This window comes from Lepisosteus oculatus, chromosome 4, assembly GCF_040954835.1.
Source record: "Lepisosteus oculatus isolate fLepOcu1 chromosome 4, fLepOcu1.hap2, whole genome shotgun sequence".
Taxonomy (NCBI): Eukaryota; Metazoa; Chordata; class Actinopteri; order Semionotiformes; family Lepisosteidae; genus Lepisosteus; species Lepisosteus oculatus.
In genome coordinates this window covers 37,808,259-37,835,252 of record NC_090699.1, presented here as the reverse complement: position 1 = coordinate 37,835,252, position 26,994 = coordinate 37,808,259, and the positions used below count along the sequence as shown (strand labels likewise).

Here is a 26,994-nt window from a genome sequence, read left to right as displayed (position 1 = left end):
TTCCCCCGCAAACTGAAAAGACATCTGAATGCATTCCATGTGAACTACAGTGTTTCCATTTGGTTAGTTTCTGGTTTCCTGAATAAATCAATGAGTAGAGAAACAAATGAGCTGCTAGATAAATGATTGAATGATACCTGGTTTTCCCTTTTTCCTGCCCAATTTGTCATGCTTTACCTCAATGTCTGCTCACTGCTGCGATGATTTAAAGCAGATGGATGTTCCCAGTTTCACTCAGGCAACCTAATCAGTATGTTCTGACACCAGGATGCAAGCGGAAATGAGCACCAGGGGCAAAGTGAACTACAAGTAATAGATGCGTCTTTATACAAAAAGCCATAGATGAAATGTGTTGATGAAATTACAGAGGAATGTTAAGATGAATCTGAGTTTCTTCAAAAAATGGCTTTAAGTAAGTTCAAACTTGGTCTCTAGCCTAGAAATAGTTAATTGATATCTGGGCTTTTGTCACTGGTTGATAGCGACCCTTAATTGGCATATACTATAGCAATCATACAGGGATGGGGCTTTATTAACAGAATTTCCTAGTAGCAATCAGGAGTAGCGATCAGGAGTAAGATGGGTTAGATTGCCTCCTCTCAGTAGTAATCTTTATAAAAAGTTACTAAACCATGTGCTATAAACCATTGTTAGGGTTTTAATCTCCATTCTCCACCCTGGATGACCATATGTTAGAGCCCTACCATAGATTGACAATTCTTTACTCATACTGGGTTTCAAGTAAAGCAAATGTATTCAAACAGTCCTTCAATCTTCTAAATCTGCTGTGTACCAAATGGAGTAGACACTCTAGTTAGCCTCTATGAACATTTGTCTCAACCTAAACAGTGAATATTTAACTATATTTGTGTACATATACTGTAAATGGTACTATCCATTTTATGATCTTCTGGGTCTGAGCCAGACAGATTCTTTTCATAAAATTCAAGCAAAAAATAGCAAATAAATATAAGGATTTTGTTTTTCCATTCGGACTATATTATATACAGTGCAAACCCTGAATGTCAGTTTACTGTGAGATTTGCTGAAATGTTAGCACCTGGAACGGACATACGCTGGAGATTTGTTGAACAAGCAATGCTCCGTCTTATTCCACCATGTAGTACTCTGGAATTTAAAATGGAAAATTAAGGATTAATGATGGAAAAATATAAAGAAAAAAAAATTAAAGGAAATTCATAGTGTTTCTGTACCTCAAAAACAACCCCAAAGGCATTTCTTTTGCTTGTTGTTGTGCCAGGGAAGGCGACTTCATCAAATGGAGTTCTCTTTATAATCCAGTTTGCTGATGTGATAGATTGCTGACAGCAACCTGGCAGCCACCAGACAATTGCAAGCCATGGTGTAATGGCTGGACAGTTCTGCTTCTGTGAGGAAATCATGTTTAATCACAAAAAAACATTGAGTTTTAATCAATGAAAATGTAAAGCTCTTTCTATTTTATTTTTGCTGATACCAGCTTAAATTACAGTACTAAAGCTTCAAACTCCATTTGTGAGCCTCTGGGAAGATTCTGAGTCATGTTCTACCAGAGGCAGATATAATAGATCCCTCATTTTTATTATTATTTTGGATGGAGCAATGCAAATAGTACAAGAATACTACAATGCAATAGTACAAGAATGAATTAGCAGTTGAATCAGTATGAGGTTGATGCAATTACTGCAGTTTGCAGTGTAATATAATCAGCGTGTTAAAACAGTTTCCCTTCTGAATTAATTTGAACAGTTTTAGATGATAGCTAAGACTACTAAAACTCTTGATAAATGGGTTGCTTTATAAATTATGTTCATCTCAAGGAATGCAAATATTGTAAAGCAGAGAGTTTTAAAAAGAAAAACATTATCCAACTTGTTCCTGTTTTATATGTGAGTGCTCTGCATTTTGCTGATGCTGTGATTTCAGTGGGTCCAGAGAAATGCGTCACTGTTTGTTGTACTTAGACTGTCCAGCTAGTCTGTCTGACACTGATAAGGAAAGTTGAGGAGTAATTTACCATCACATCCGGACTTCTTTAGCCTAATCAGTTAGTGTTTAAAACACTTTCTCCAAATACAACATCAAAGTGCCTGACGTATAATGAATTATAAAAAATGCAAGGAAAAATGTATGACTTTCAACTTACATCTCAAACACTTCTGAAATTTAAAAAAGAAACTACAGCACCTAAAGGATGCAATATGAATATCTTTTTTTCAATTTGTGGCTGCAGTACCTCTTTAAAGTGGTTCATCTGCTAATTTTGCTTCGCATCATCTTTCAGCTTTGCAGGAAGGAAGAAGTGGAACTCTTCTACAGATAATCTTGGTGACAAGGATGAGACTTGGCTGGCTTCTTCCAAGCAGATGGATTTATTAGGAAGCATGCTGACTTATGTTTCACTGTCAGCGTAGAAAAGCAAAACCAAAATGTGGGAGCTAGATGCTGGGTGCTGTAATTTGGGCATAATTGCTGATTTTATGAAAGGAGAACATGTGATTTTGGGAAAAAAAACAGATTTGTAAAGCAACATCTATGGTAGAAGCACAGTACGGTATATTTGGCATACAGTACCAAAGTACCCATATCAGCCAATAGTTCCTTGCTATACTTGCCCAGCATGTTTCAAAATTGATTTCAGATTGGCTTGATAACTTTGCCATGATTAGGTTTGCCACCTGCCTTAGTGTTTTAAGGGTTTTGCAGGCTACAAAGTGTACAACATCTCTCTCTATGTTTTTTAATTCCCATTTTATTCTTTTCTGAGCCACCTCACTTGTCAAGCCATGCAGCGTTCCTCCTTTGATTTTTCACATGAGATATAAAGCAACTGTCTTTGATAAATAGTATGACAGCTGGTGAAATATCAAGTGTTACAAAAATGTTAATTTCATACCTTTTCTGTGAAATGCGGGTCCTAAAGAATTGTAAAGTTTATACAATTTGAAATAGGAAAAAAGAAACTTGAAACCTTTGCTAGTCAAGAAATCCACAACAATTCTTTCTCCAACTGCACTTACTGTTTACTGTCTTACAGGCTTCTTAAGGGATTGATCCCCTTTATTTACTGTACTTGAAAAGTGTTTTTATGTTTTAGGGTTCTGTGCAGTAGCTTTGGTCTTCTCTTCATATCTGTGCATGTACTCTAGATGATTCATAAGTAAACTGCTTTGCACTTGATAATATGGTGTTTAATATTTTAATTTTGATGTTCCATTTCCACTTAAATTGTAGATGAATATTTTCATAGGTATACTGGATTATTTCACAGTATGCCTATTTCCACTTTTCACCTTGTGTAGTTATTATAAAATTAAATACAAATAAAAGAAAACATTTGGTGTTGAAAGGTGTTTTCACAAACTGAAAAGCTTCTCACATATAATATTTCATTATTTCATACTTTAAAATCCTGAAAAACAGGTCTAAAATGTTATTTTTTAATTTGCACAATTAATATCTCTTTTAATGTCTGTAAACAAGGCCACTTATGTACAAACAGGTATCCACAGATACAGATTTGAAGTTTCTACTGCTGTGATGTTTTTGCTATGTTGCTTGTTTCTTGCCGACTTTTCCCTTTAAAATATCATTGCTTTTGAGAAGATAAAACTTGAGTGCTTTTAAAATCAGACTATTGACATCGATTGACTGTTTGGATTTGGTACCTGCTGTTTCAATTTCAAAAGTGTTGTTTATACAAAAATACTTCAGTTAGAACAGGAAATAGTGACAATATGTAGAGGAAGGAAATGATAGAGGATCATAAAAAACATTTTTACATTTCTTCAATGGTCTAAAATTAGATGTTATAAATTATTGTGTTGTCTACATTCTGTACCTACCTATTTTTAATTCTTAAAAAAAAAGGTGGAATAAGGTTTTAACTGCAGGCAGCATCATTTGATACACATTAAAAGTGAAGTTCCAAAATATTGAATGCACATTAAACTTACTTTCTTTTGACATGGAAATCTATCATTTGTGATGTGATGAATAAAGCGTAAAAAAGGTTAAGTAGCACAGTGTGGAAAATTAGTTTGTAACATTATCTAGTAAATGCCCTGTTCAATTTCTACTAGTATCATTAACAAAAAATAATCATGCTGGCTCACTAATTGGTGTAATTTCTTTAATTAGCCTTCATTGTGAATTTGGCGGCTCAAGTCAATCTGCGCAGTATATTTTGTTATAGATAATTAGCCCTGCCTAAGCTCTTCAATATGTTTTTTTCTCTGTGTATGCTGGCAGGAATGCCCTGCAAATTATCTTTAAAATAAATTGTAATAGAAACATGGTTTCTATTTAACTTACCCTGCAATCAGGTAAGATTTAAACAAACAAATAAGTAGACATAATTGTACCAATGATGTCTTAAGTACTTTGCGTGTTTTACGTTACTGCTTTTCTTTGGATTTCCATAATTGCTGTAAAGTACCACATTTAAAATGGGTACTATTTACTTCTGAATTTCATTTTACATTTTCACTGATAACTTTATGGGTGGATGGCATGGTGACACAGTGGTTGGCATTGCTGCCTTCCAGCACAGGAGGCCTGAGTTCAGTTCCTGCTCACTGTGTGGAGTTTCCTCTGGGTGCTCCATTTTTCTTCCATGGTCCAAAGAAATACCGTAATGGTAGGAAAATTGGCCCTGGTGTGAGTGTGTGTACAGTATGTTTGTGCCTGTGTATGTGTGTGCCTTGCAATGGACTGGCGTACATCCCAAGATGTATCCTGCCTTGCACCTGTTTCTTGCCAATATCAGCTCACCCACTTTGGATACAGTAACATGGATGGATTGGTGGATGGATGTTATATGATTTGAAGGGCAACATTTTAATAATGTTCAAGGCCTGTTTACACCTACAAGAAATGGTGAACATCCCCTTCTGAGAGGTAGCTCCTACAACCTTAAAAATGACATTTTTTCATTTGTATTGGTGCAAGATGATTTCTGATTATTTGTGATATGTAATACTTTTGACAGAAGGTAGGACTGGGTTGCTGGGTTTGTTAGAACCATACGATTCTGATATATCTTCCAGTTAGAGTATCTGCAAAAAGGAGCTCTGCAATCCAACTGGTCTGTAGGCCACCTTGTTTGTACCCATTTTAAAATAAGGCAGAGCTTGAAAGAAAATATAGGTAAAAACGTTATTTTTTCCCCAGATCTATTTTGAGGATAAGTAGACATTCAGAAAAAAAAGAATAATTTAATCAAACCACTTACCAAGGAATCAATATAAGCATATTGGCACAAGCTCATGAACTTCTGAAAACAAAAGCACTCAGGAATAAATGACGTGTCACTCACAACAGTAACTGTCAGTAAAAGACAAATCAATGTATTGGTCTGCATCAGTGGAATCAGTTACTATAGATTGAGTTGCAAACTCAAAGACTGCCCTCCAGACCTTTCCTCATTTAAAAATGCTGTAACAGTAAGATTTCCCTTGGAATTTATAGATTTCTAAAAGGCAAAGAGCCAGCCTGAGCCTTTCCTTCTCATTGCTAGGTGCACTGCAAACTGTAAAATTCCAGAAGGTAAATGCTTTCTTGAAATTATGGCTATAGCAGGGCTCACTGTCATCAAATTTGTTCTAGTGATTCAAATGAATATAACTGTAATGTGTCTAAAAAAACTAAACATGTTAACTTGAAGGAAATTTCTTGGACAAATATGCATGTAAAGTATTTTAGAGTAGCAAGACAATGCAAAAATCTGTAAACTTAACCTTATTCTGAAAATCTGTTAAAATTATACAGTTGTTTTTTGACAGTGTTTTATTTATTTTTTAATTCAGTAAGTAAAAATATGATAAACTGTTGTTGGCTTTCATTTGTACAAATATGTTAAGTTGTAATCCAAAATATATGAATAGAACCCAATAAACTATAGACTGACGTTTGCACAAACTTAATACAATAGCTCTGAAGAGAATGCAATAATTCAAGTAATAGTACGTATACAAGTAATAGAAGAATGTATTGCAGGTGCAATAACATAGGAAATGTTAAAGAATGTTATTTAGATGAATCAAGAATTCTTGGCAAACCTGATTTCCTTTATGAAATATTCAGGTTGTACTATGCACATTCAGTAACTGCAACATGTATATTGTTCATCATCTTCTACTGCAGAATTATTTAATTCTGGCCTTTTAAGTAGTTTTGGATAATAAATACAGTATTAGGTAAGACCAGTGGATACGTAGCAGTCTTGCATTGTGCATAGATGGTCCTTTTTAAAAGAAAGGGGTGAAACATAATTGGACATGTTACTTTTGAACATACTGTAGTTCAGTCTGTTGCCATTTTAGGTTAGCAAACAAACTCCAGCCAGTCTCGACATCATGTCAATTCCACATGCCGGCTTTAATAAAATGGCCTGTGCTATGGGAAGAGGTCTTGTCAATCAATACATACAGTACTCAATTGTAATTGCCACAGGTTTCCACTTTCATCTTTCCAAACATTGCTTTACTTCAAGGTGTGTGCAAGGTTACACAAATAAGCTGTCTCTGTAGGTGAATGATTTTTTAATTTAATTTTAATGGCAGGGCCTCCTATTTACCTTACGTTGGGATAACCATTCTAAAACAGCTTAGTCACTGGAGTAAGATAAGTAATTGCCATAAAATATTGACTGATGTGAGAAGAGGAGGTCTGTAAAAGGACTCTAACCATCATTAATAGCTATATGCTATCTGTTCTGGAGGACAACCAATTTGCTGTAACTGATTTTACTGCTTTCCATAGTGTGAAATGTAATAACTAGTGAAGCCATTTATGGCACTGTTTAAATATTCATAAGTGGGGATCTTTAGATGAGCCATAAAGAACTTACACTATGGTGGGATTGTGAAGGAATCCTTAATTTTTAAATTGCAAAAAAGGAAGCTGCCCAAATTTACCAATGTACGCACACAAAGCAAAAACAAAATAGAACTAGTTACAATATTATGATTGTTATTCTTTGCAGAAGAAACTACATATTAATATAATTTGATCAATTTTCTGTCCACTGCATTACTTTATAAAGACACACATTATGACCTACTGTAGTACTAAAACAATTTACCAGAAAAGCCACTTGGTGTATTAAGAAATGTCCTAGATAAATTTACATTTAAATACATTCAGTTATTTGAATTTCACCAGCAGGAGATGTTTTGCTGTATAGTCAGTTTTTACTTCCCAGTAGTACAAAGCTTTTTTTTGTACTTATTTTGGTGTCTTTTCCATTTTAATTTTTCATTCCAGTATGTACTGTATGAATGGGACATGCAATGCTGTCTTATTAATTAGCTGTATATTTTAACCATGTAAGCATGCAATATTAGGATCATTAGTATGCTATGAACAGTGTACCAGCAGTATACTGTAGGTTAGCATGCAGATGGTGTGTCTGGCAAAAGCCTCAAACTTGGGAATTCAGATTAAGCTCTATAGTCTGGAAATTGTTGATTTTAAAGCTGGTCATGTAATTAGCTGGTTCTAGTGCTGGTGAGGTTTCTTTTCCTTAAACAGGTCTTGTTTTTAATGTCGAGAAGACCTACGAGCTTGCAGTGTAGTAAGAGATGCATCAGTGCTCCAACTTCTGCCTTCGAACTGCACTGAGAGCTTTCAGTGTGAATAGAAGCAGATGGCCTGGCAGTGCATGCTTCAGGGGATGTGTGTATCACAATTATCTCTGGGCTTCTGTAACAGTTGTTGTGGTGAGCTTGGTTGATTACCAACAGCTATTGTCAAGTCCAATTTTGGGAAAACAAAAAGAAAATTGTTTTAAAAATATGTATAAATGCAGGGGTGTGTAAATAATTGATTATATATTTTAAAATTAAAATTCTAAATACAAAATAGTAATCGAATCAAATCCTATTCAATATCTGAAATATCAAGTCCTGAGTTCAGCTTTCCATGCAAGCAAAATCTATAAAAATAACATTTATAAAATGTAACAATTATACACTGTCTTTGATCACTGAATACTGAATTGCAACATGGCTCACACCTGGTGGCAAACCAAAATAGGATAAAAAAGTATTAATTCCAAAATAAACAAACATTGTTTTCTACTACTGTATACAGGTATTTAAATTACTAGTTGGGATCCTGCATTGTACAGACATGTAAACATATAATTCTATAACTGAGACAACAATACCATATAAAGAAAACTGGGAACCAGTATATTATATATGATAATCCCATATTATCAAGTAAAAGGTCCTACTTAGGACTAAATGTCTTCCTAAAACAATCACCGTATTAAAAATAATGTGTCACTAAATAATGAGAGATTTATTTGTGCCTGGTGGGTAACAGAAATAAGAAAACAGTATGTACAGAAATGGGAAACAAGTTTGCAGTCGTTAACATATCTGCCTCACAGTACTGGGGCCCTGTGTGCTATCTGCATGGAGTTTGTGTGATCTCCAGGTGCTCCAGTTTCCTCCATAGCCTAGAAACATACTGTACTGATATGTTTTTTTAAGAACTCAAATTATAATTTATTCAAGATCTTTTCTTCATACAATAAAAAAGGACTTCCATTCAGAAAAGTTTCAAGAATGAAACAATGAATGAAAGAATGAACACAGCCTTGAAAAAAAAGAAATCATGAAGACAGATTTTAAAATCCTCTTCACATCTTCCTCTTTTCAGTACTTACTGTATATACAAAACATTGTTTCCTAGCAGGAAAGCATCTCCGTACTTTTTCTTCAGCTGCCCCTTGACATACTGTCCTGTCTGCTCCATGGCGATGTTCATACTGTGTAGCCATCCAGACAGGCCAAAACGCCTCGGTAATCAACACCAGAGTTCAGTGTCACCACTACTGATCTTCCAATGATTTGTTTCAGAAAATCACTGAGGGTTTGCTTCCGGAGACTCATATTGGTGTTTTCATTTCAAACACGATTTCTCTCAAAACTTGATGCTAATTGGCTTCTGGGAAAAATGGGCCTGGTGTGAGTGTTTGCATCTCTGTGTTTGTGTCTGCGTCTACGCTGTGATGGACTGCCATCCTGTCCAGGGTGTACCCTGCCTTGTCTCCATTGTATTCCAGGATAGGCTCTAGTTTCCCCATGGCCCTGAATTGGATGAAGCAGTTAGAAAATTGATGGTCTCTTTAGTTTGAAGATTACTTGGAAGTTCTGTAGTCCAAGACTATGAAGAACAAACCTCTGTCCTAGTGTTAAGTGCTTCTCTCATTTCTCTTTTTTTTCCTCTTCCACCATATCTTTCCCTGTTTTTGTATGCTCCATTTATCTAACATTTACCCTACAATTCCTATGTCATATGCTCAATAGTGATTTAATTGAAATGACTGTAGTTTAGTCATATTTAATAAATAGTACAATTTTTTGGATATATTTGACTGTTTCACCTATAGAATGGGGTACTTTGTGAAGTTTAAACATTTTGATATCCCCAAGATGTAATACAGCAATATTTTTTTTTAATCCTTTTAATCAGATCTTCCATCTGGAATTAGATGAGCATTTACTTGTTCTACTAGAAATAAGAAATGACATTGTCATATTTAATTTCCACTTGTTTTGTATATTTTCTAAAGGGCATTGTTTTTGTCAGTTGTCTGGCTGGATGCAATTGGCAATGTAAGGTCATCCAGTGACAGGACATGAGCCTGTAACCATCTACAGTACCAAGAATATTCTGGTTGTTATTTGACAATCAATACTCCATCCCATAACAGTGGTTTGCTAGCTTTAAAATCTGCACAGATTATAATAGGCAATTTGGTACACATTTGTACAGTACTTTGTTTTCATTTTAATTTAATTAACAAGTACTGTAGGTGTTCATGTGCTTTGTAAGCAAGAACAGTGGAAGTTAACCTAAGCACAATAAAAAAATCACTATTATATACACGCCTTCATAACAGATTCCAGCTCTACAGTGTTTAAGCATATACTGTAAGTTTTTGAATTGCATATTTAAAGTGCTCCACAGGCACTGATATAATAAACCTATAATATTTTAAAACCAATTTTAATGTTTAATTCTATGAAAACTATAAAATTCTATTATATCTGTCTTACAAGGGGTACCTTTCAGGTTAATGGTGTTTCATAATAGCAAGCAATCACTTTCAGATATTGGAATCTGAATTGGTTCTGGTTACTTCACTGTCACGACTGCACGCAACCAGACATAAGCACATTCCCACAAGCACTGAATCCCGCAAATGTCCATGCAGGGATTAAGTATTCAACCAAGTTCCCGTCCTGCACCGCACTCCCCACTTACACACTACTTAACTGACTGCTTACTCAGATACCCATTTGCTATGGCAGGCCGGATTTGATTTAAAAGTATATAAATAAGGTGTAGGTGAGCAAAAGACACAGTAGATAAAAAGGGATGGTGGCCAGACAGGAAAATTGACATAAAGCGGTGTGAATGAATGTCCAAACTTGGGGAGAATGGGCGCAGAGGTGTGGCAAGCTGAAATCTACAAATGAATGGTGCGGATTGAGAACTTGAGGCTGTCAATGAGAGAAGGGGCAAAGGATAATTTGATTTCAGATGACTTTCTGCAATAGGAGTTCCAGAATCCCTGTCTGAGGATGCAGATGGAGAGATCAGAAAGATTCTGACCACTAGAGATAAAATTGGAAACTATTTGTTTGGAGATTCTTTATTTTCACAGCTCTGACATGTTCCCTGATGTGGTCTGCCAGTCTTGTTCCTGTCTCATCAATGTAAATGACTGGGCATTTTCTGCATGAGATGCAGTAAATGAGTTTGCTGCAAAAACACAATCTCACGATCTCGATCTCAGATGCGTGAGAGGCCGTGCCAGAGAGGCCTGGAGTGTGTGCTGTAAATTCGGTATATGCCAATTTAGCAAAATGTACTCTTTACATTCTCATTGTTTAGCATTATACGATATAATTGTTTCAAATTTTATAGCTGTAATTTTTAAATGCTACATAAAACTGTCCTGTTGAAAAGAATATCGTTGGGACAACTTGTTCAATAATAGTTGTCCTAAACGAGGAGATATATACTATACAACCAACCATTCAATTTATAAATTTTTGCTGCAAAAAAGATGTTTCCCATCATAACCAGCACTTTCTCTCTTATTTAGTGATTTTGATAATTGAATATAGTTTTTATTTTTAACTTCATGCTGATAAAATGTGTTGCCAGTGCTTCAGGTATTACAAAGAAATTATAGTGTCACAAAGAAATAAGGAAAACATTTCCTGTGGTCTACTTTTGAGATCATAAAGAACACCAGATGCAGCTTCAGTGAGATCCTTTCTGATTCTGTTGCTGAGGTTTCTCCAAAATGTGAAGGAAGAGTGCACACAGGTCACATGGTGTTAATCTTTCCCCCCATCAAACTACAGTATCAAACAGGGCACAAAGAAGTAAAGAACCATAAAAAGCATCTGTCTGCAATACTAAAATTAACACTACCAAGTACAGCTATTTCATGTCTGGGTTATGCTGGCTCAGACAAGTTGCCAGTTGAATCCCTACACATGGCTTTGACAACAACAGCTACACAGACAGAAATAATTGAGCTTTGAGGCCTGGACCCAATTTGTGGACTGTATGTTTGACACCTTCTTGTTTAAACAGACTTAAAATTCTGATCTAATTCTTTCAATTGGTTTCAGATCTTTCCACTGGTCAAAGTTAGCTAAACTTTGCAGAGCAGTCCAAATAAAGGTGAAAAAGTGGTTTGTGGCTCCTAACCTACTCTACATTCACATAGCTTAATCTTTCTTAGGCAGTTCATTGTATATCAGTCAGCGATAATTTATTTTCACATCTATTTTTTATTGTAATATTACCTATGAATGGAAGCAATTTGAATGAATACTGTATATGTCTCTTCAAGTGTTACACAATTGGAAGCATTGAGAGCATCTGAGCACAATTTGAGCTGTCATCCTTGTTCTTTGATGTAAAAAAAATATATCATTTGTATCAACATTAAATGATATATAATACAAGCAGGTTCTTCTTGCTCTGAAGTCCAAAAAATGCAGAATGGCTAGTCTTCTAGGATATTACTACTGGGAGGGATTTTGTACCAATTTTCTGCTGGGTACTGACACCAGATAAATGGGTGATAAAATAGTAGGATAGCCGTCTTGTTCACGCTGATGACTTTTGACGTTTGCCATTTCAGTATCTGGCTTGCCACAAGATATGGTGGTCTACTTCTGCATATTAGTGAAAAACAAAAGCATTCAAACAAGGAGTCATAATTGTGTGGGAGATTTTCATTGACTTTAATGTGGTAAAACCAAAAGAATTGAAGAGCACTTCTGTAGCACTGTGTCACTTATTGTAAAAGCATGTCGTGGTGAACAAGATGGAACCATGTGACAGACAATGTACTGTATTATGGGGTTCCAATTCAGTATTTATATACTATACGTACTGTAAGTAATTTAACTTACAGTACAGGTAAGTTACAGTTAAATGTAACTTGCTAAATTAAACTGTATATAAGTAAATACATCTCTTTTAATTACAATAGGTTGTTGTTTGAAATCCATAAGTGCAACTAGGATAGAGATGATGTTCTCTCAGAATTTACAAAATTAATTTTGGGGGGAAGTTCTCCAGTTCTGCCCAAATATGTTGATTATGTTATTGCTTTTGAATTGTCTATAATTTGTTCAGCTGCTAGAGCATCTCCCTGATAAAACTGTATTGGATCTGTTTAAATTGACACTCACTAGATGGATCTACTACATGTATTGTTTAATAAGTATCAAAGTATCGATATGTATAAGTATTCAAGATATTTATTGTATTTAAAATAAAGGAGCTGGGATTTAACTGTACAAGCAGAGACTCCACAAAGGACTGCAGACTTCTCTTTCATTATTACCACTTCAAGTTGGAAATAAAGGCTATTGTGAACCCAGTGTCCCTTTCTGTCTCTTTAGGGGACTGACATTCAGTTGGCAAGGATCACTAAAAGAAGGTTTATGTAGTTGGTCCTGACCTCAAAGATATGTAAAGGCATATAAAAGGCTTTCTTGCTGCCCTCAAAAGACTCTTTATTGAGACAATAAAAATGCAGTTGACATTTTGAACTAAAAATGTGTTGGTGGAAATATCTGATGCAATTTTTCATGCTTCAAAGAATATACTTCTGAAGTCACAAGGATTTCTGTTTTCTTTTCATGCTACTACTATTGAGTTACATTAACAGGGGTACTTTGATTGGATAGAGGCAGGGAACCACAGGGAGTGTTCCTGCCTCATGTGTGGGTAATGCAAGCTCAGACAAGTTGCACATGCAATCCCTACCAATGGATCTGACCTTCTTGTCTATACAGATGTATAATTGTGAATAAATCAAGAGTTATTAATATATTTTCATAAGTCAAGCTGCGCTTCCCTGAAAAGCCATAGCAGGTGAAACAGGTGTTGATGGCTGATAACTGAATGATAACTGACTGATAATACATTTTTTATAATCAAAAGGACTCATGTTTACTCTTCATGCTGGTACTATTGAATCTCATTTTATTAGTGACAAAACTCTGAAGATACCTTATTTCCATAGAGTCCTGTTTAAGGGGAATCTTGTACTCTCAGTGTATCTAAAAATATTGAAATTGGGACATTTTTTGGCTCCATATAGGAATTTCTGGAATGAGTTTTTGGAAAAGAAGATTGTCTTCTCTACAACCTTCCATCATGGAACACTTTAAAAATAACAAAAAACAAAACAGTAAGCATCTTTAAACTGCCAGAATTATTTAAACTAATCTCTTAAAAAGTTAAATTACTCTTAAAAAAATACTCCTAAAAATGGCTTTAATACTTTTATTTTAGCAGACCACAGCTATTTGGTGGTGCAAAGCCTTATTTTTCTTTTTTGAATTAGAAAGCACTAGTTTATGTCCTGGCAATCCGTTTCTTGGTTAAACAAGTGCTTCTTAAGAGCCAAGTCCATCTATCAGCCCATTATTAATTACATTGTGTAAATATGTGGACATTGGTATTGATGAGGTATCTTAATTCTAGTGCTGATAAGGCAGGATTGTGGAGAATGGCATTGAATTACAATGGGGATCAGTCTTGTCCTTTAATCTGTCTTTCTCAGGTGTTCACATATTTTTCACTAATAAAATACATCCCCTGGATACACAAGAGTAATTACATCTGACTGAGCATTCCTAAGCTACCATAAAGCCCTTTTCAGATTTTTATAATGATCAAATGCATTTATATGCCATTTTCCTTGATATGCTGAGATTTACCTTGGATTTAGTTGCCTGTAAATCAATTTGCTTATTCAGGTTCAACAAATTATCTTGGTGACCTTTTCGAAGTAAGACTAAAGCTCTTCTAAAATTGAAACTGGAAACAGCTGTCTCAAAAGAAAGAAGTTTTATATATAAGGTGTCACTGTCATTCTGAAGAAAGGGATTTAGAAATGGTCTTTTCTTCCTAGGATTTATAAATGATTACTGTTATCCAGACAATGTGAATGTTCAGCACAGTTATGAATTTCTGAATATGGCAAATGCAGAACTTTGCTTTTTTTTAATTAAAGTAAAATTGAATTTGCATCAAATTGCATAAAACTGTTGAAAAACGTCGGTTGATTATTTGTGTATATAATATAAGAAAACAATAAACAAAAAATGCTTTTGGGGATCTCAGTTTAGTTCTATAATGTGCAACTCAGTTACTCATCAGTAGCCCCTTAAGAAATTCTAGCTCCTTTACTTCAGAAGTAATCAATATTAACAGGCAGAAGAAATCAGTGCAGCTAAGAATTGAACCAAAACCTTCTAGCATAATAGGGACCAGAGTATTGCATTCTTAAAAGACAGTGTTATGATCTTATGTTATTCTAGGATTGATTACCTTTGAATGTAATATCTTCTCAGAATCCTTGTAAGAAGAAGTAAGTTGATCAAAGATAAAAAACTTTGCAGACTAATGTAACATCTGTTTTAGCTTTAGTCTTATTTACAGTAACTAATAATATAACATACAGTAAGTTAATGAGATCCCAGATTTTTGTATTGCTAAAAAATATTTAACAAATATTTAGCAAATATTAGTGACAAAATAGTTTTATAATGGTGAAATTATTTGTGACTTGTTCTTTACAGTATATCTCAGTTTTGTAGTCTCTGAAAAAGGCCCAATAATTGGGCAGGACAGTAAGTCTGTGTCAGGTGGATAGTTTTGCAGAGTAATTTCTTTTTAACTTTAAATTACAGTCTAATGTAAATTTCTAAAGCTGAGCTTGAAAGGGAAAACCCTATCTTTTACATCAACATCTACAATTTCTCTTTACATACAAAGCTCCGCAATAGAAATTAGTGTTGTAAATGTCAGAGGCTTTTATAAATGAACTGAGCACTAACATATGTGTACAGATCAATGCTGTATAAATGAAAAGAAATCTCATCGCTTTTTATTATTTGAATCATAATGATACTTTTATAACGACTAATTTAATTTCACTCTTTTTAAAAAGAAGGAAACTTCTAAATTATACTGCATGTGATTGAAGAAAGATGTGAAGACGGGGGTTTGAATTTAATCTTTTCTGTAGGGGGTTTAGACTTCCAAGTCACAAGCAGGGGTTTATGGCAGGAAAGGGGGTTAACTGATAAGGATTGCAGATGCCAGCTAGGAACCCCCCTGGGTGTAATGTTAAACTGACCATTTGCCCAGAACATCATAAACTGGCCAAATACCATGAACTCCCCTCTTTACCATCAGACTGAGTGACGTCAGAAACGGAGAAGAAAACTGTATATAACCCAAAAGTTTGTAACAATACGGGGAACAATACTTCGGTTTTGTTGTTTCTTGCGGGAAACAAGACTTCGGCTTTATTGTTTCTTGCATGCAATAAACTCATCTGTTTCACTTCATCTCGGGATCAAGAACCTTATTTCTTCTGTTACAACATGATGTACACTTGCGCTGTTTCTAGGGTGCAGTACAAAGAAAATTCAGCTCTGTTAGACTGCTTGGTGTTTGTTTTGTAACTATTAATCTCTGCATGCTGTAAATAGTGTTTACAAAGCACTTCCAAGCAAGCAGATTGCTAACACTGGCAGACAATCCTGATACAGCCTTCTTTTAAATCAAAATGCTTAACCTATAATTAGAGCTACATATCTGTATTCTGTACACTAAATGAGGCTGGCCATCACAGACTACAGCTTTGCCTTAGGCAGCCATTCTTTAAAAATTATAGGGGCCCAGGGACCAGCTGCAATACAGAGGTCATATTTTGTTGACTTTTATGGATCTTATGTTTTTAATGTGATGCATCATCAATAACTCAATAAATGAAAACTCAGGGCCAGTTATGCATCTGTCAATTGCTAATTTCTCTTACCTTAATCCTCTTTTTCCCAATGGGGTTGTTCTGTGTTTGTATGTTTAGCTGATTACAGAAAATTAACTTTGAAACTTTTGCATTCTATTTAGTTGCATGGAGCTAAAATAAACTAGTGTTTATTACAGTACTTTTGAAAGTTACACAATGAGCTTTGTCATATAAACATTAGAATATTAGCCAGGAGGACCAATTATTTGCTCCCTGTTGCTTACTTATTGATTTATTTATTAAGTTGGAAAAGGTCCAGCATCAAATTCCCAATGATCTGTTTCCACCCATCTGTACAGATAGGTGAAATTGTGCTGTAAAACAGCAATGTTGTTCACTTATAGCATTACATTCCTAATGCATTTACACTAGCTCAGATATTCTGTTTAAATATATGTTTATTTTTTGAGGATATATTTGATTTGTTTGTTAATGGTGCTTAATATATCAAAATATTGGTAGGTCTTTAGTAATATAGACATGTCTTATTATAAGGCATAATCCATTTTTTTCAGAGAAATATTTTCTAGGTAGGTGTTCCCTGATATTCTTTTTCTTTATTTACTAATACTTTATAACTGTTTAACATATTGCAAAAAACAGTGTATTCGGCATTGCATGAAAACTATCATTCTATACCATATCTGAATGTAGAATAAACCTGGCATAAACTGCAACACAGTGCTGAATTGCATTCAACAACTGTATCTTAAAATGCAGTATTATCAGGGTCATTAACTGTAACAACAGAGGAGCTTAGTTTAAGAAAAGTCTGCAGTATAGAAATTAAGGAAATTGTATTTTCACTGTTTTGTTAAAAGGCCATAATTAATTAACATGCTTTAAGGTTAACATTTTTGCAAGTTGGGCTGTAGGTCCTTAAAAAAATATGCAAGACTTATTTATACAATTGACAATATACAGTACAGTAGCTATGCTATGGGCTTAGTTGATTGGCTGAGAGATTTACAATTACATTTTAATTTCATTAGTTAAAAAGAGTATTTTTATTGTTTTGTTTTTTCCACTTTCCTTACATCATTTTCTAACACATGCAACCCCAAAGTTTCAATGAAAATTGAAACTTGGTTTGGAAATTGAATCTCAGTTGATGCATTTTTTTATTCTCGACATTGTTCCAGAGGTGCTGTGTTTTTCACCGGTAGACTTTTCCTCTGCAGATGGCGTTTCAAAGTACAAAATGAGCTTTGAGCAAGTTCATGTTTTGGAGTATTTTTTCACAAAGGGTGTAATAGGATCCTAAATAATTAGCATTCAGCAGATTGTGTGAGTTTTGGAAAACTGATGTCTTTATTGCCATGATTGATTGAATGATTAATATTTATGTATTTATTAGCAATAACAAATTCAGTTCCAGAAATGTTATCATACACAATGCTTAGGACGTTTTTTTTCTTTTACATACATCAGTTAAATTATTCAGAAACCAATCTCTGCAACCCGTAGTTAGGTAGACAGATGTGAAAGAACTCCCCGTATAGTATTTTCTTGTGATGACTTTTTAAAAACTCAAATCTATATTTTTAATAGCAGACATGTCTGTGAACTTTTGTTGTGCTTTGTGTCTGTGAATAATATTCCATCTTTCAATCCACGCATTACATTGTAGAGCACATTGGAAGGCTTAGCTGGAGTAGAAAGCTATTAACCTTCTGCCTGGCATTTAGTGACATCAAATGTTCTATTCTGATGTAGCCACTGTTTCACTACTATTAGAAACTGAAGAAAAGTGATATAACAGCTATGTTTTTTACTATGCTATGTGTAATGTACTATTTAATTAAAATTATTTCCTGGTATGAAATATTTGGTATTTCTTTGAAATAGGAGTCAAATGATGCATTGATATCCTCATGTAGTGCACCAGGAATCCAGGTTGGAATTGTCATATATGAAAACTTGCCCTGTCACCTGTTGAAGTGTTTAGCAAGGTTGAAATTACAATAATGCAATTTGAAATCAAAATCAGAGATTGAAAATCCTAGTGAATATATGCCCTTTACAAATGTGGACTTTCTGTCAGTTAAGAACAGGATCACTACAGTATTTGCCCTTTACCTGAAGGAGTTTAGCTACAGTGCTAAATGGAAAAATGAGAAGTATATTTTTGTGTTATTTACTAAAAAGATAAGAAAATGTTCTTTGAACTTTGTTTTTGAAAGCAATGTATGAGGATAGCTGCTGCGTGGTGGTAATATGTTTTAGCAGGACTGAAAGATTTACTAGTATTTTCATTAAGAACAGCTCACAATTATTCAGCTCAAACAGTTCTGTAGTTCTCATCCTATAGCTTGAGTTTCTTATTATATGATTGCTATGTCTACTCTTTTATTTAAAAAAATGAATTAATTCATTAAATATTTATTATTCACATCATAATATTGGCTAAATAGCATACAAGCACTCTAGGTATTGAAGTGCTGAATAAGCAGGTAGCTTTTCTTATTCTAATTTAACTTTTTAAATCAAATATATTTAACACAGTATACATTTTTACACAGTCTTATATATATGTGTATAGCTTTACATATTACTTTTGTGCTTCTCTATATCTGTAATATTTGTTTCTGTTTAATCCTCCTTGTTTTGTATTTCATGGCAGCTGTGCTCAGGTCTGAAGCTGCATACACTTTTCAGCTAATCATCTTTAATCTCACATGTGAATGATCGGAATCAGATACCTTTGATTCAGGACAATGAGAACAAAGGCAGAGAGTGGGAGATAAGAGCTTTTTACCACTGACATAGTTCCTTTGAGTCTTTGGCTTTGTCTCATTTTCAGCAACTCACAAAAAGCTCTTTTAAAATTAAGCAAATCGATAAGACAAAGTTCTTTTTAAAACATGAACAAATAATGTTCTAGTTTTTTTTTACACAATTAACTTTGTCTTTTGCATTGCCTCAGCTTCATTTTATCCAAGTGACAAGCTGATTGTGCCACCAAATACCTATAGTTTAAGAATGATTTGAACTGGAAAAATCAGTCAGCATTTATTTGTATTCCTACGCTTTGGTCTGCAATTGAAGGTAGTTCAGGAGCTATTTCAGTTTTTCACTGTATCTTGTGTTCATTTTCTTTCTGATTGAAATAGTTGAAACATACATCACAAGAGCATTTTTACCTCTAGAGCGTCATCTTTTGTATCTATGCATCAGTAATGGCATTGGGGATATATTGAAAAAGACAGATGTCAATACATTTGTTTGTGACATTTCTCTCAGCATTTCGAAAGACATTTTGAAATTATTTATAGTGAACGTCTTTATGCTCAGAGCAAAACAAAAACATTTTAGTACCCATTTTAGACATTCATTTTTCTACTAACATTTAATATCTCTCTTTGTTGAACAGACAGATCTGCTCCTTAAGAAAGATACATCTTTGCATGAATAATATGACCAGACAGGTACTATGCATTTGATTCATCATTGCAAGCAACACTGAGGATATATTGATTTAGGACTAAAATCTTGTTGACCAAAAAATCCAACGATAGTTGAGACTATGCGCAAAGTACTGCATGGTGCCTTTGATCCAGACTGCTGTTCCAGACCAAAGGCTTGGATAAGGGTTCAATGCATTCAGATTCAGCTCATTGATTGCATTTAACATTGGTTGTGTACAAGAAGATGAAAATAGCAATAAAACAAAATTAGGTAATTTTAATAAATTGCATTAAAGGTTTAATATTACTTTTTAAAGCACATAAGCCCAAGGATACTGAAATTTGCTATTGCAGAGAAAAAACCCCATAAATGTGCCAGAGATGTTGTTACGGTAAAATCAGATGTATTACCTAAACAGTGAAGGTGACATGAAGTACGTGTTTGTTAGTACAAATAAGGATGAGTATCATGTCATCTGTAAGTGATAGATTCAACTATATGCAAATGATGCCTGTAATTAGTCATTAATCACTGACTTTCTGCAGATTTGTGTCTGATTAAAACAATAGTTTAATCTCCAGGAAAAAAAATATTCCTTAACGCAAATCAAGATTTCCATGTATAACAGATGCACAACATATTGGTATAGTTCTACCATGGTAGCCAGATAATGACACCCTTTTATGAATATTTAAAGCACTGCTGTGACCTGGTAATGAAACAATTCCAAACAATTACTGATCAACACATTTGTGTTCTCTCGAATTGACTACTGTAATGCTCTACTCGCTGGGGTATCTAAATCTACTTTGAACAAACTGCAGTATGTCCAAAATTCAGCAGCCAGAATCCTGACCAGGTCTAGTGCAAATGATCACATTACTCCTATCCTGGAGTCCTTGCACTGGCTTCCTGTCAAATTCTGTGTGGAATTTAAAATCCTCAAGCTCACCTTCAAGGCTCTGCATGGCTTGGCACCTCAGTACCTGTCTGAACTATTATCACCCTACTCCCCACCTCACAACCTTTGCTCTTCTAATCCTGGTCTCCTTACTGTCCCCCAAGCCCATCTACAGTGTATGGGTGACAGGGCCTTCTCCTGTTATGCCCCAAAGCTCTGGAACTCTCTGCCCAGGGACATCAGAGAGTCACCTTCTCTAAACTCCTTCAAATCCAGAATCAAAACCTTCTTCTTTAGAAAAGCCTTTACTTAACTGGGTCCATTCTTCACCCCTCTGCTTTTCTTAGTACCACCATCCATGGCCTCCGCTGTATATTGTAATTGTGTTTTATCTTGTGTATTCTTTTTATTTGTTGTTGTTGTCATTCTGTAAAGCACTTTGAGAAGCCACCTTTAAAGGGGCTATATAAAATAAAGTTTATTGTTATTAAATAATAGCAATACAGTGTACAGTATATACAGTACAGTATATAATGGCAGATGTGCTATTACTTATTACCTACCTACAGTACTTCCCCTGCACCAGTGCTTGAGGAAGCATAAAAGAATGGAAATGGTAAAAAGGTAAAATATCTGATGGAGACAGACCTGTTTATTAGTTTAATGCTAGATTACACAAAAAATAACACAACTGAGAAATGCAGACTTTGGAAATGGAAAGTAAAGACAAACATTTGCCTCACTCTGCTGTAGCTTTTTTTCATGCTCAGTCATCTTGGGGGTATCAAATTAATTGAAATATACTGTAGATGTTTGAATTTTGACTTTAAATATTAAAGTTTAGTATTTAAAAGCAGAGCCATTTTATAGTGTTTAGTGTTACAGATTAAAGTCAGATGTATTTTGAATCTACATGACTATTACTGTAAATGGTGGAGTTTTCAGTGAATTTGTTTAGTTTTATGAACCATTAAAAAGTGCTGGGACTCCACAAGAAGTGCCAATACAAGCAGAATTTGAGCTCCGCTCTGCATCTCACAGACTGTATCTAGATCTGCTAGTTAGCAAAGGTACAGTAACTGTGTAGGAATAAAATAATTTGAATGTTTACAAACAAGAAGAAGCCATTCCACCAATCTAGCCTGTTTGGGTTTAAGTAGGTAATTTATCCAAGAATCTCATCCAGCCATTTCTTGAAGAAAATGGAGAAATGGTATCAGTTTTAAAAATCTTCCTGGGTGGTTTATATAGCAACCATTTGTAAGAAATTTCTTCCTGTGCTCAATTTTCAATGCGCTTCTGCATAATTTCCACCTGTGTTGTCTCTTTTGTGTCTCAGTGTTGGTTCTGAAGATGTCCCTTGGGTTGACATTGTCTAGGTTTTGAGAATTCCAATTTTGAGTCCAAGAATCAGTTACTATTATAGACTACTCTGTTTGCAGTAACAGCTAAACAACCTTTCTAACTGAACAAGCATTCATTTAAATACCACAATTTTAACTATACTTCAAATATTCTATTAGCACTTTTTATTACTTCTACAAAGTGTTTGAAGAGTGAAAATGATGCATCTTTAGTATCAGTGTTTTATAGCAATTTTTCTTTACTGTACGTCAAATACATTGCTGTATTCCAAAAAAGTTGCTTTAATATTTCCTTCATTGCATCTTAGAGAATTGTTCTCTCATCAGATCATTAGCCTTGTATTTCTTTTTGGGCAGGGAATAACATTTACAATATTCCATTTGATCTTAATCCACTTTAAAAGAGAAAATCAATCACCATAGTGCATCCTCTTATAGATCCTGGTGCCATAGACCCTCAGAGCATTATGCATTGAGTTATCTGCCTAACATGAGTTGGTGGCCATGCATCCTATTTCAATAATTGTGTCAAGTGTTATCTTACCCTGGTGGCAAAGTACTAAACAGTGATTTATTGCTTGAATAAACATTGTCTTCAGAAAAGTTATTCATTTAAAGACAAGCCACACACATAGACACACACTCTAGCACACATGGGTATCCATTATTCATTGTATGCTAATAGTCTGACTGAATGCTGGGATAAGTTCAAAGTACAGATGCATTTGTGAGTGCTGATTATTGACAGTGGCTTCATGCTGGCAAAGTTTTCTTCCCCACTGGCTTTTCAAAAATTTTAATCATAAGAATAATTATGCATTTTATTATAATTTTTCATGCATGCCCAAGCATTAAAGTTCTGAAAATGGATGGAGGATATGTTGTATTACGTCTTAATACTTTCGTTACAGTTTGTTTCTTTGTCTTTCTTTACCATATTATTCCTCAAACAAACAAAATAAGGACTGCAAGCAGTTTCGATGGCTTCTAGGCAAGTTCTGTTGTCATAAAATGCCATAGTAATGCAAATTGGCAGTAAGACTGTTATGGAAATGTTGAAATAAATCAATGTACAGGGCATAAGAATTAATTGTTTTTTTATTAAATGAATTACTAGGATCTGATTTATTTGTTCTTCTAATCATTTGCGCTTTAGCCTTAGGATTTAAATTATTTTAAAGATTTTTAATCTAAAACTGTCAGCTCCTATTGTAGGAATCCCACAAAAATAAAATCAGTCTTGTACTAGTGTGTAAACATGAAAGTTCTCTGTTACAAGCACTGATATTTTATAGACAAAATAAATCAAAATACTGTATTATTGCTATTATAAGAAATAGTTTCACTATAATTGCATAAACCAATATCTGTTTAAAAATATTGACTGTAGAGGAAATGTCTTATTATTTTTGACATGATGCTATGTTTTAAATTACTAATAGCCACAAAAGGGCAGAAAGGGTCATGGGTATAATGTGCTTATAGTAATGTAATGATACTATCATAATATATCGTTAAGCTATCGGCATGTGTGTTGTACTTAAGAAAAAGAAAATAAAGTTACAACTGAGACTATACCATGTGGCACATTTACCTTATTTGTTCTTCTCAATAGCTAATGGATCTTAATTATTCATTTCTTGAATAAAGCCAAGGTAGCAGTTTCAATGATATAGCTACTGTATGCAGCTCACTGAAATAAATTTTCACCTCTCATATTTTTTCATATTAAACTCTCTGTGTATTTAGACTGTCATGCACAACAGCTTACAATACATGGGGTCAGAAGATAACATATTGTCCTGTTCAATGAATATGGTTATTAGCCTAGGGGCACTTAAAAAAAAAGATAGACATCCTTTCTGCTGGTATCCAAGTTCAAAATAAATAGTGCTGAAAGAAGATGTTAAAATTCTCTGAGCTGTAGTTTTGTAAACTTGACATACAGTATGACTGACAGTAACTGTCTGTATGCCAGTCAGCTTGTGAAAATACAATCTTCTTCTTCCCAAGGTGTTAAGAAACAAATTGCTTTGCATACTTTGTGAATTACCAAAGAAAGGAATGCTTTTTCAAACACATAAGAATCTTTCTCTCTTCTTCCTGTCTGCTATGCAGTTTTTACTCACTACATTACTCATTATGCAATTCTCTGCAATTGTAATTATGGGCACACCTGGGCCATTTAATGTAATACAACATAGAAGGTAAGAATAGGTATTAACTGTTGGTTTACATTTAAATTTATTGGCCTTTTAAAAATAAAAAACAACAGAGAATGGTTTTACTGTACATTGTTCTCATTAAAATGTTGGTCCTCATTAGCAATCCCATCTCCGCTTGCTCTAGGTATCACTTCATAGTTTTAGCAGTACATACCTATCTACTATTTTGTCCCAACAGTTACTGTGAATGATTTAATAAAGTGTAGAACAATGTCCTCATTATATTTTGCAGCAACTCCAATTGAAGCTTTTTCCATAAATATTGTCAGTTTTGTTCCAATTTAATTATTTCTCCAGCCATATTTATTCTGGTTGTCTTCTTTCTTTCATTCTCCTGTTCAATACATACCATCAGATGCAATTAGAGTTATGGACAGAAGACAAACAAGACAAATATGTCAGTTTCAAAGCCCATTGTTGAGCTTTGCAATTTAAGTCTGGCTTAAGATTCATGATCGTACTGACATGTAAGCCCTTTACTCAGAAGAGGCCAAATTTAAGGTTATTGCTTCCTGCTCAGCTTTTACTCTATGCATCACTTTTTATTTTGGGGGCTTTGAAATACAGACAACAATTGAATGGCTTGAGAAACAAAATTTCAGTAATTAAATAAACAGTCCTATATGGTAAAACTATCATAGTGTAAGATTTCCATTACAACTGTTCAGTAAGCACTTTCTCAGTAACAGCATAATTTAAAAATTATGCTGATGTTCTGTCTCAATTCTGACATAATTACTGTATATTCAGTGTTAGAACTAGTGAACTGCTCTTCAAAGCAAGTTTTCCATTCCAGATATGCAATGAAAGGGCTCTCGGGTGACTCAACCAGTTAAGGTTTTCACTAGTTTACTCATAACTTACATCTATTTCCCAAATGGGAAATTTGCTTTGTAGGCAGGTAAAATACAATGAACATTACACAAAATGCAATGAATTTAACACAACATGAACCCATTAACAATTAAGAAACATACACATTTTTTCTTTCTTTATAAGAAATGAGAATGAGAAAGAAAAAATAAGGAAAATACACAGTCAATTTTCCAAATCCAGCACGTTAATAGCCCTGGGCATAAAGGATTACTTAATTCTGTTCATTTGAATCTAGATACACGTAGTCTAAATTGATGCCCAGATGGAAGGAACTCAGATTTACTGTGCAAGGGGTGGACATGACAGTCAATGATTATATTGTTTGACGTACAAATGTTTGCAACTTCACAATCCTGCTCAGTCTGTTTTTGTTGCATGCATTTAGGTTACCAAACCAGGCTACTGCAGTGAATGTTAGCCCATATTCATGAAAGTTCTATAGAATAAAGTAATTGTCTCAGTAAGGAGAATTGCTGTTGGCCCTTCTTACAGTACATACCTGTATGGCATCCGTGTTAACTTTAAAGGTTACTTTGTAAGTAACAGTAGTGCCAAGATATTTGTAACTGTTGACAATTTTAATTTCTTGCTCCCTAGTGACAGTTGGTTTTGCAGCTGATGGTTGCTTTATATCAAAGATTATGTATTTGTTTTTTTACAAAATAAGTTGAAGTAAGTTGTTACAGAATTTGCAATGACTCCTTAAGAACTCAGGTTGAGTCCCACAGTGCAGACGATACTGGTTCAAATATTTAGATGACTGTATCTGGAATTTCTCAAATGGTGGAGCACAATAAGTTGCATGGGCTTGAGTCAGCTAAGGTATCATCAGCCTATTATGAAACATGCTCACAGACTCTTGTAGCTTACTAAGATATGGGAGTCTATGAGTTTTCAGTGTTAGAAATGAGAGCTGTGTCAGTCCTTCATTCAGTACTGTCCCTTTTGTAGATCATGTGAAGCTAACTGTGGAACATGGCAAACATTTTAACTATTTCACATTTCAGAGGAAAGCATGCATGTATTTAATCTTTTTCCATGGTGGTAGGGAAGTGGCAGCAATCAGCCAAATTAGATTTTATGATTAGCAATTCCAAATAGGGGATTTATAAAAAGAAAAACAATTTTCATTTTAAAGTGAGAGACATTATTCTGCTTGGTTATAGTGATATATTACTTTTTAAATAAAAATGTAAATAATGACAATTTATGCATCACAAATCTGCTTTGGGGTCCACCTCTATGTTCAGATACATTTAATGTTAAAAACCTTGTTGTTTATTTACAATAATGTTAATTTTATATATTCATTTTTTTCAATTTCCAAGGAATAGTGCATTCAGAATGTGTTTTGTTATCTCTATAAGTTTTAACCTAGATTAAGTCAGGTGTTTGTGACCAGACATCACTGAGTAATAAAAATGGGAAAATAACAACAGCATGAAAGCTGTTGTAATTTTCCCTGAAAATAGTCAATATTACCAAAAAGGTCAATGGATATTCTGTTAACTTTCTTTGAAAGTGATAAAAACAAATGTGAATGTACAGAGCCTATGAGTATGCCAAACAATATATCCCAGGACTAAGATTTTAAAACTGTGTTAAGTTGCAGCTTGTCTAATACATTGATAACTTAGAATGGTAGTTTGTATTATCTTGTGTTTGACATGCTTTATATTTTTTTAATCCCGTAATGAGCATTTCTTCTTTGTGACTTGTTTCTGTTCCGCTTAGATCTTTTGACATATTCTAAGTATTCCAACCAAAATAAATCTTCTGAAAAGATCCCTCAAGGTTGGCTATGGGCAAGTATTACTGTTTGTTGGTGCAGCACAATTT

General features: G+C 34.3%; 1 protein-coding gene and 1 pseudogene across 3 annotated transcripts in view; one reads left to right on the top strand and one right to left on the bottom strand.

The window, feature by feature from the left end:
• sorcs1 (sortilin-related VPS10 domain containing receptor 1) overlaps window positions 1-26,994 on the top strand; it is a 231,540-nt gene that overhangs the window by 65,498 nt on the left and 139,048 nt on the right. The window lies entirely within an intron of this gene.
• On the bottom strand, window positions 8,651-8,903 carry LOC107077383 (U6 snRNA-associated Sm-like protein LSm6 pseudogene; annotated as a pseudogene).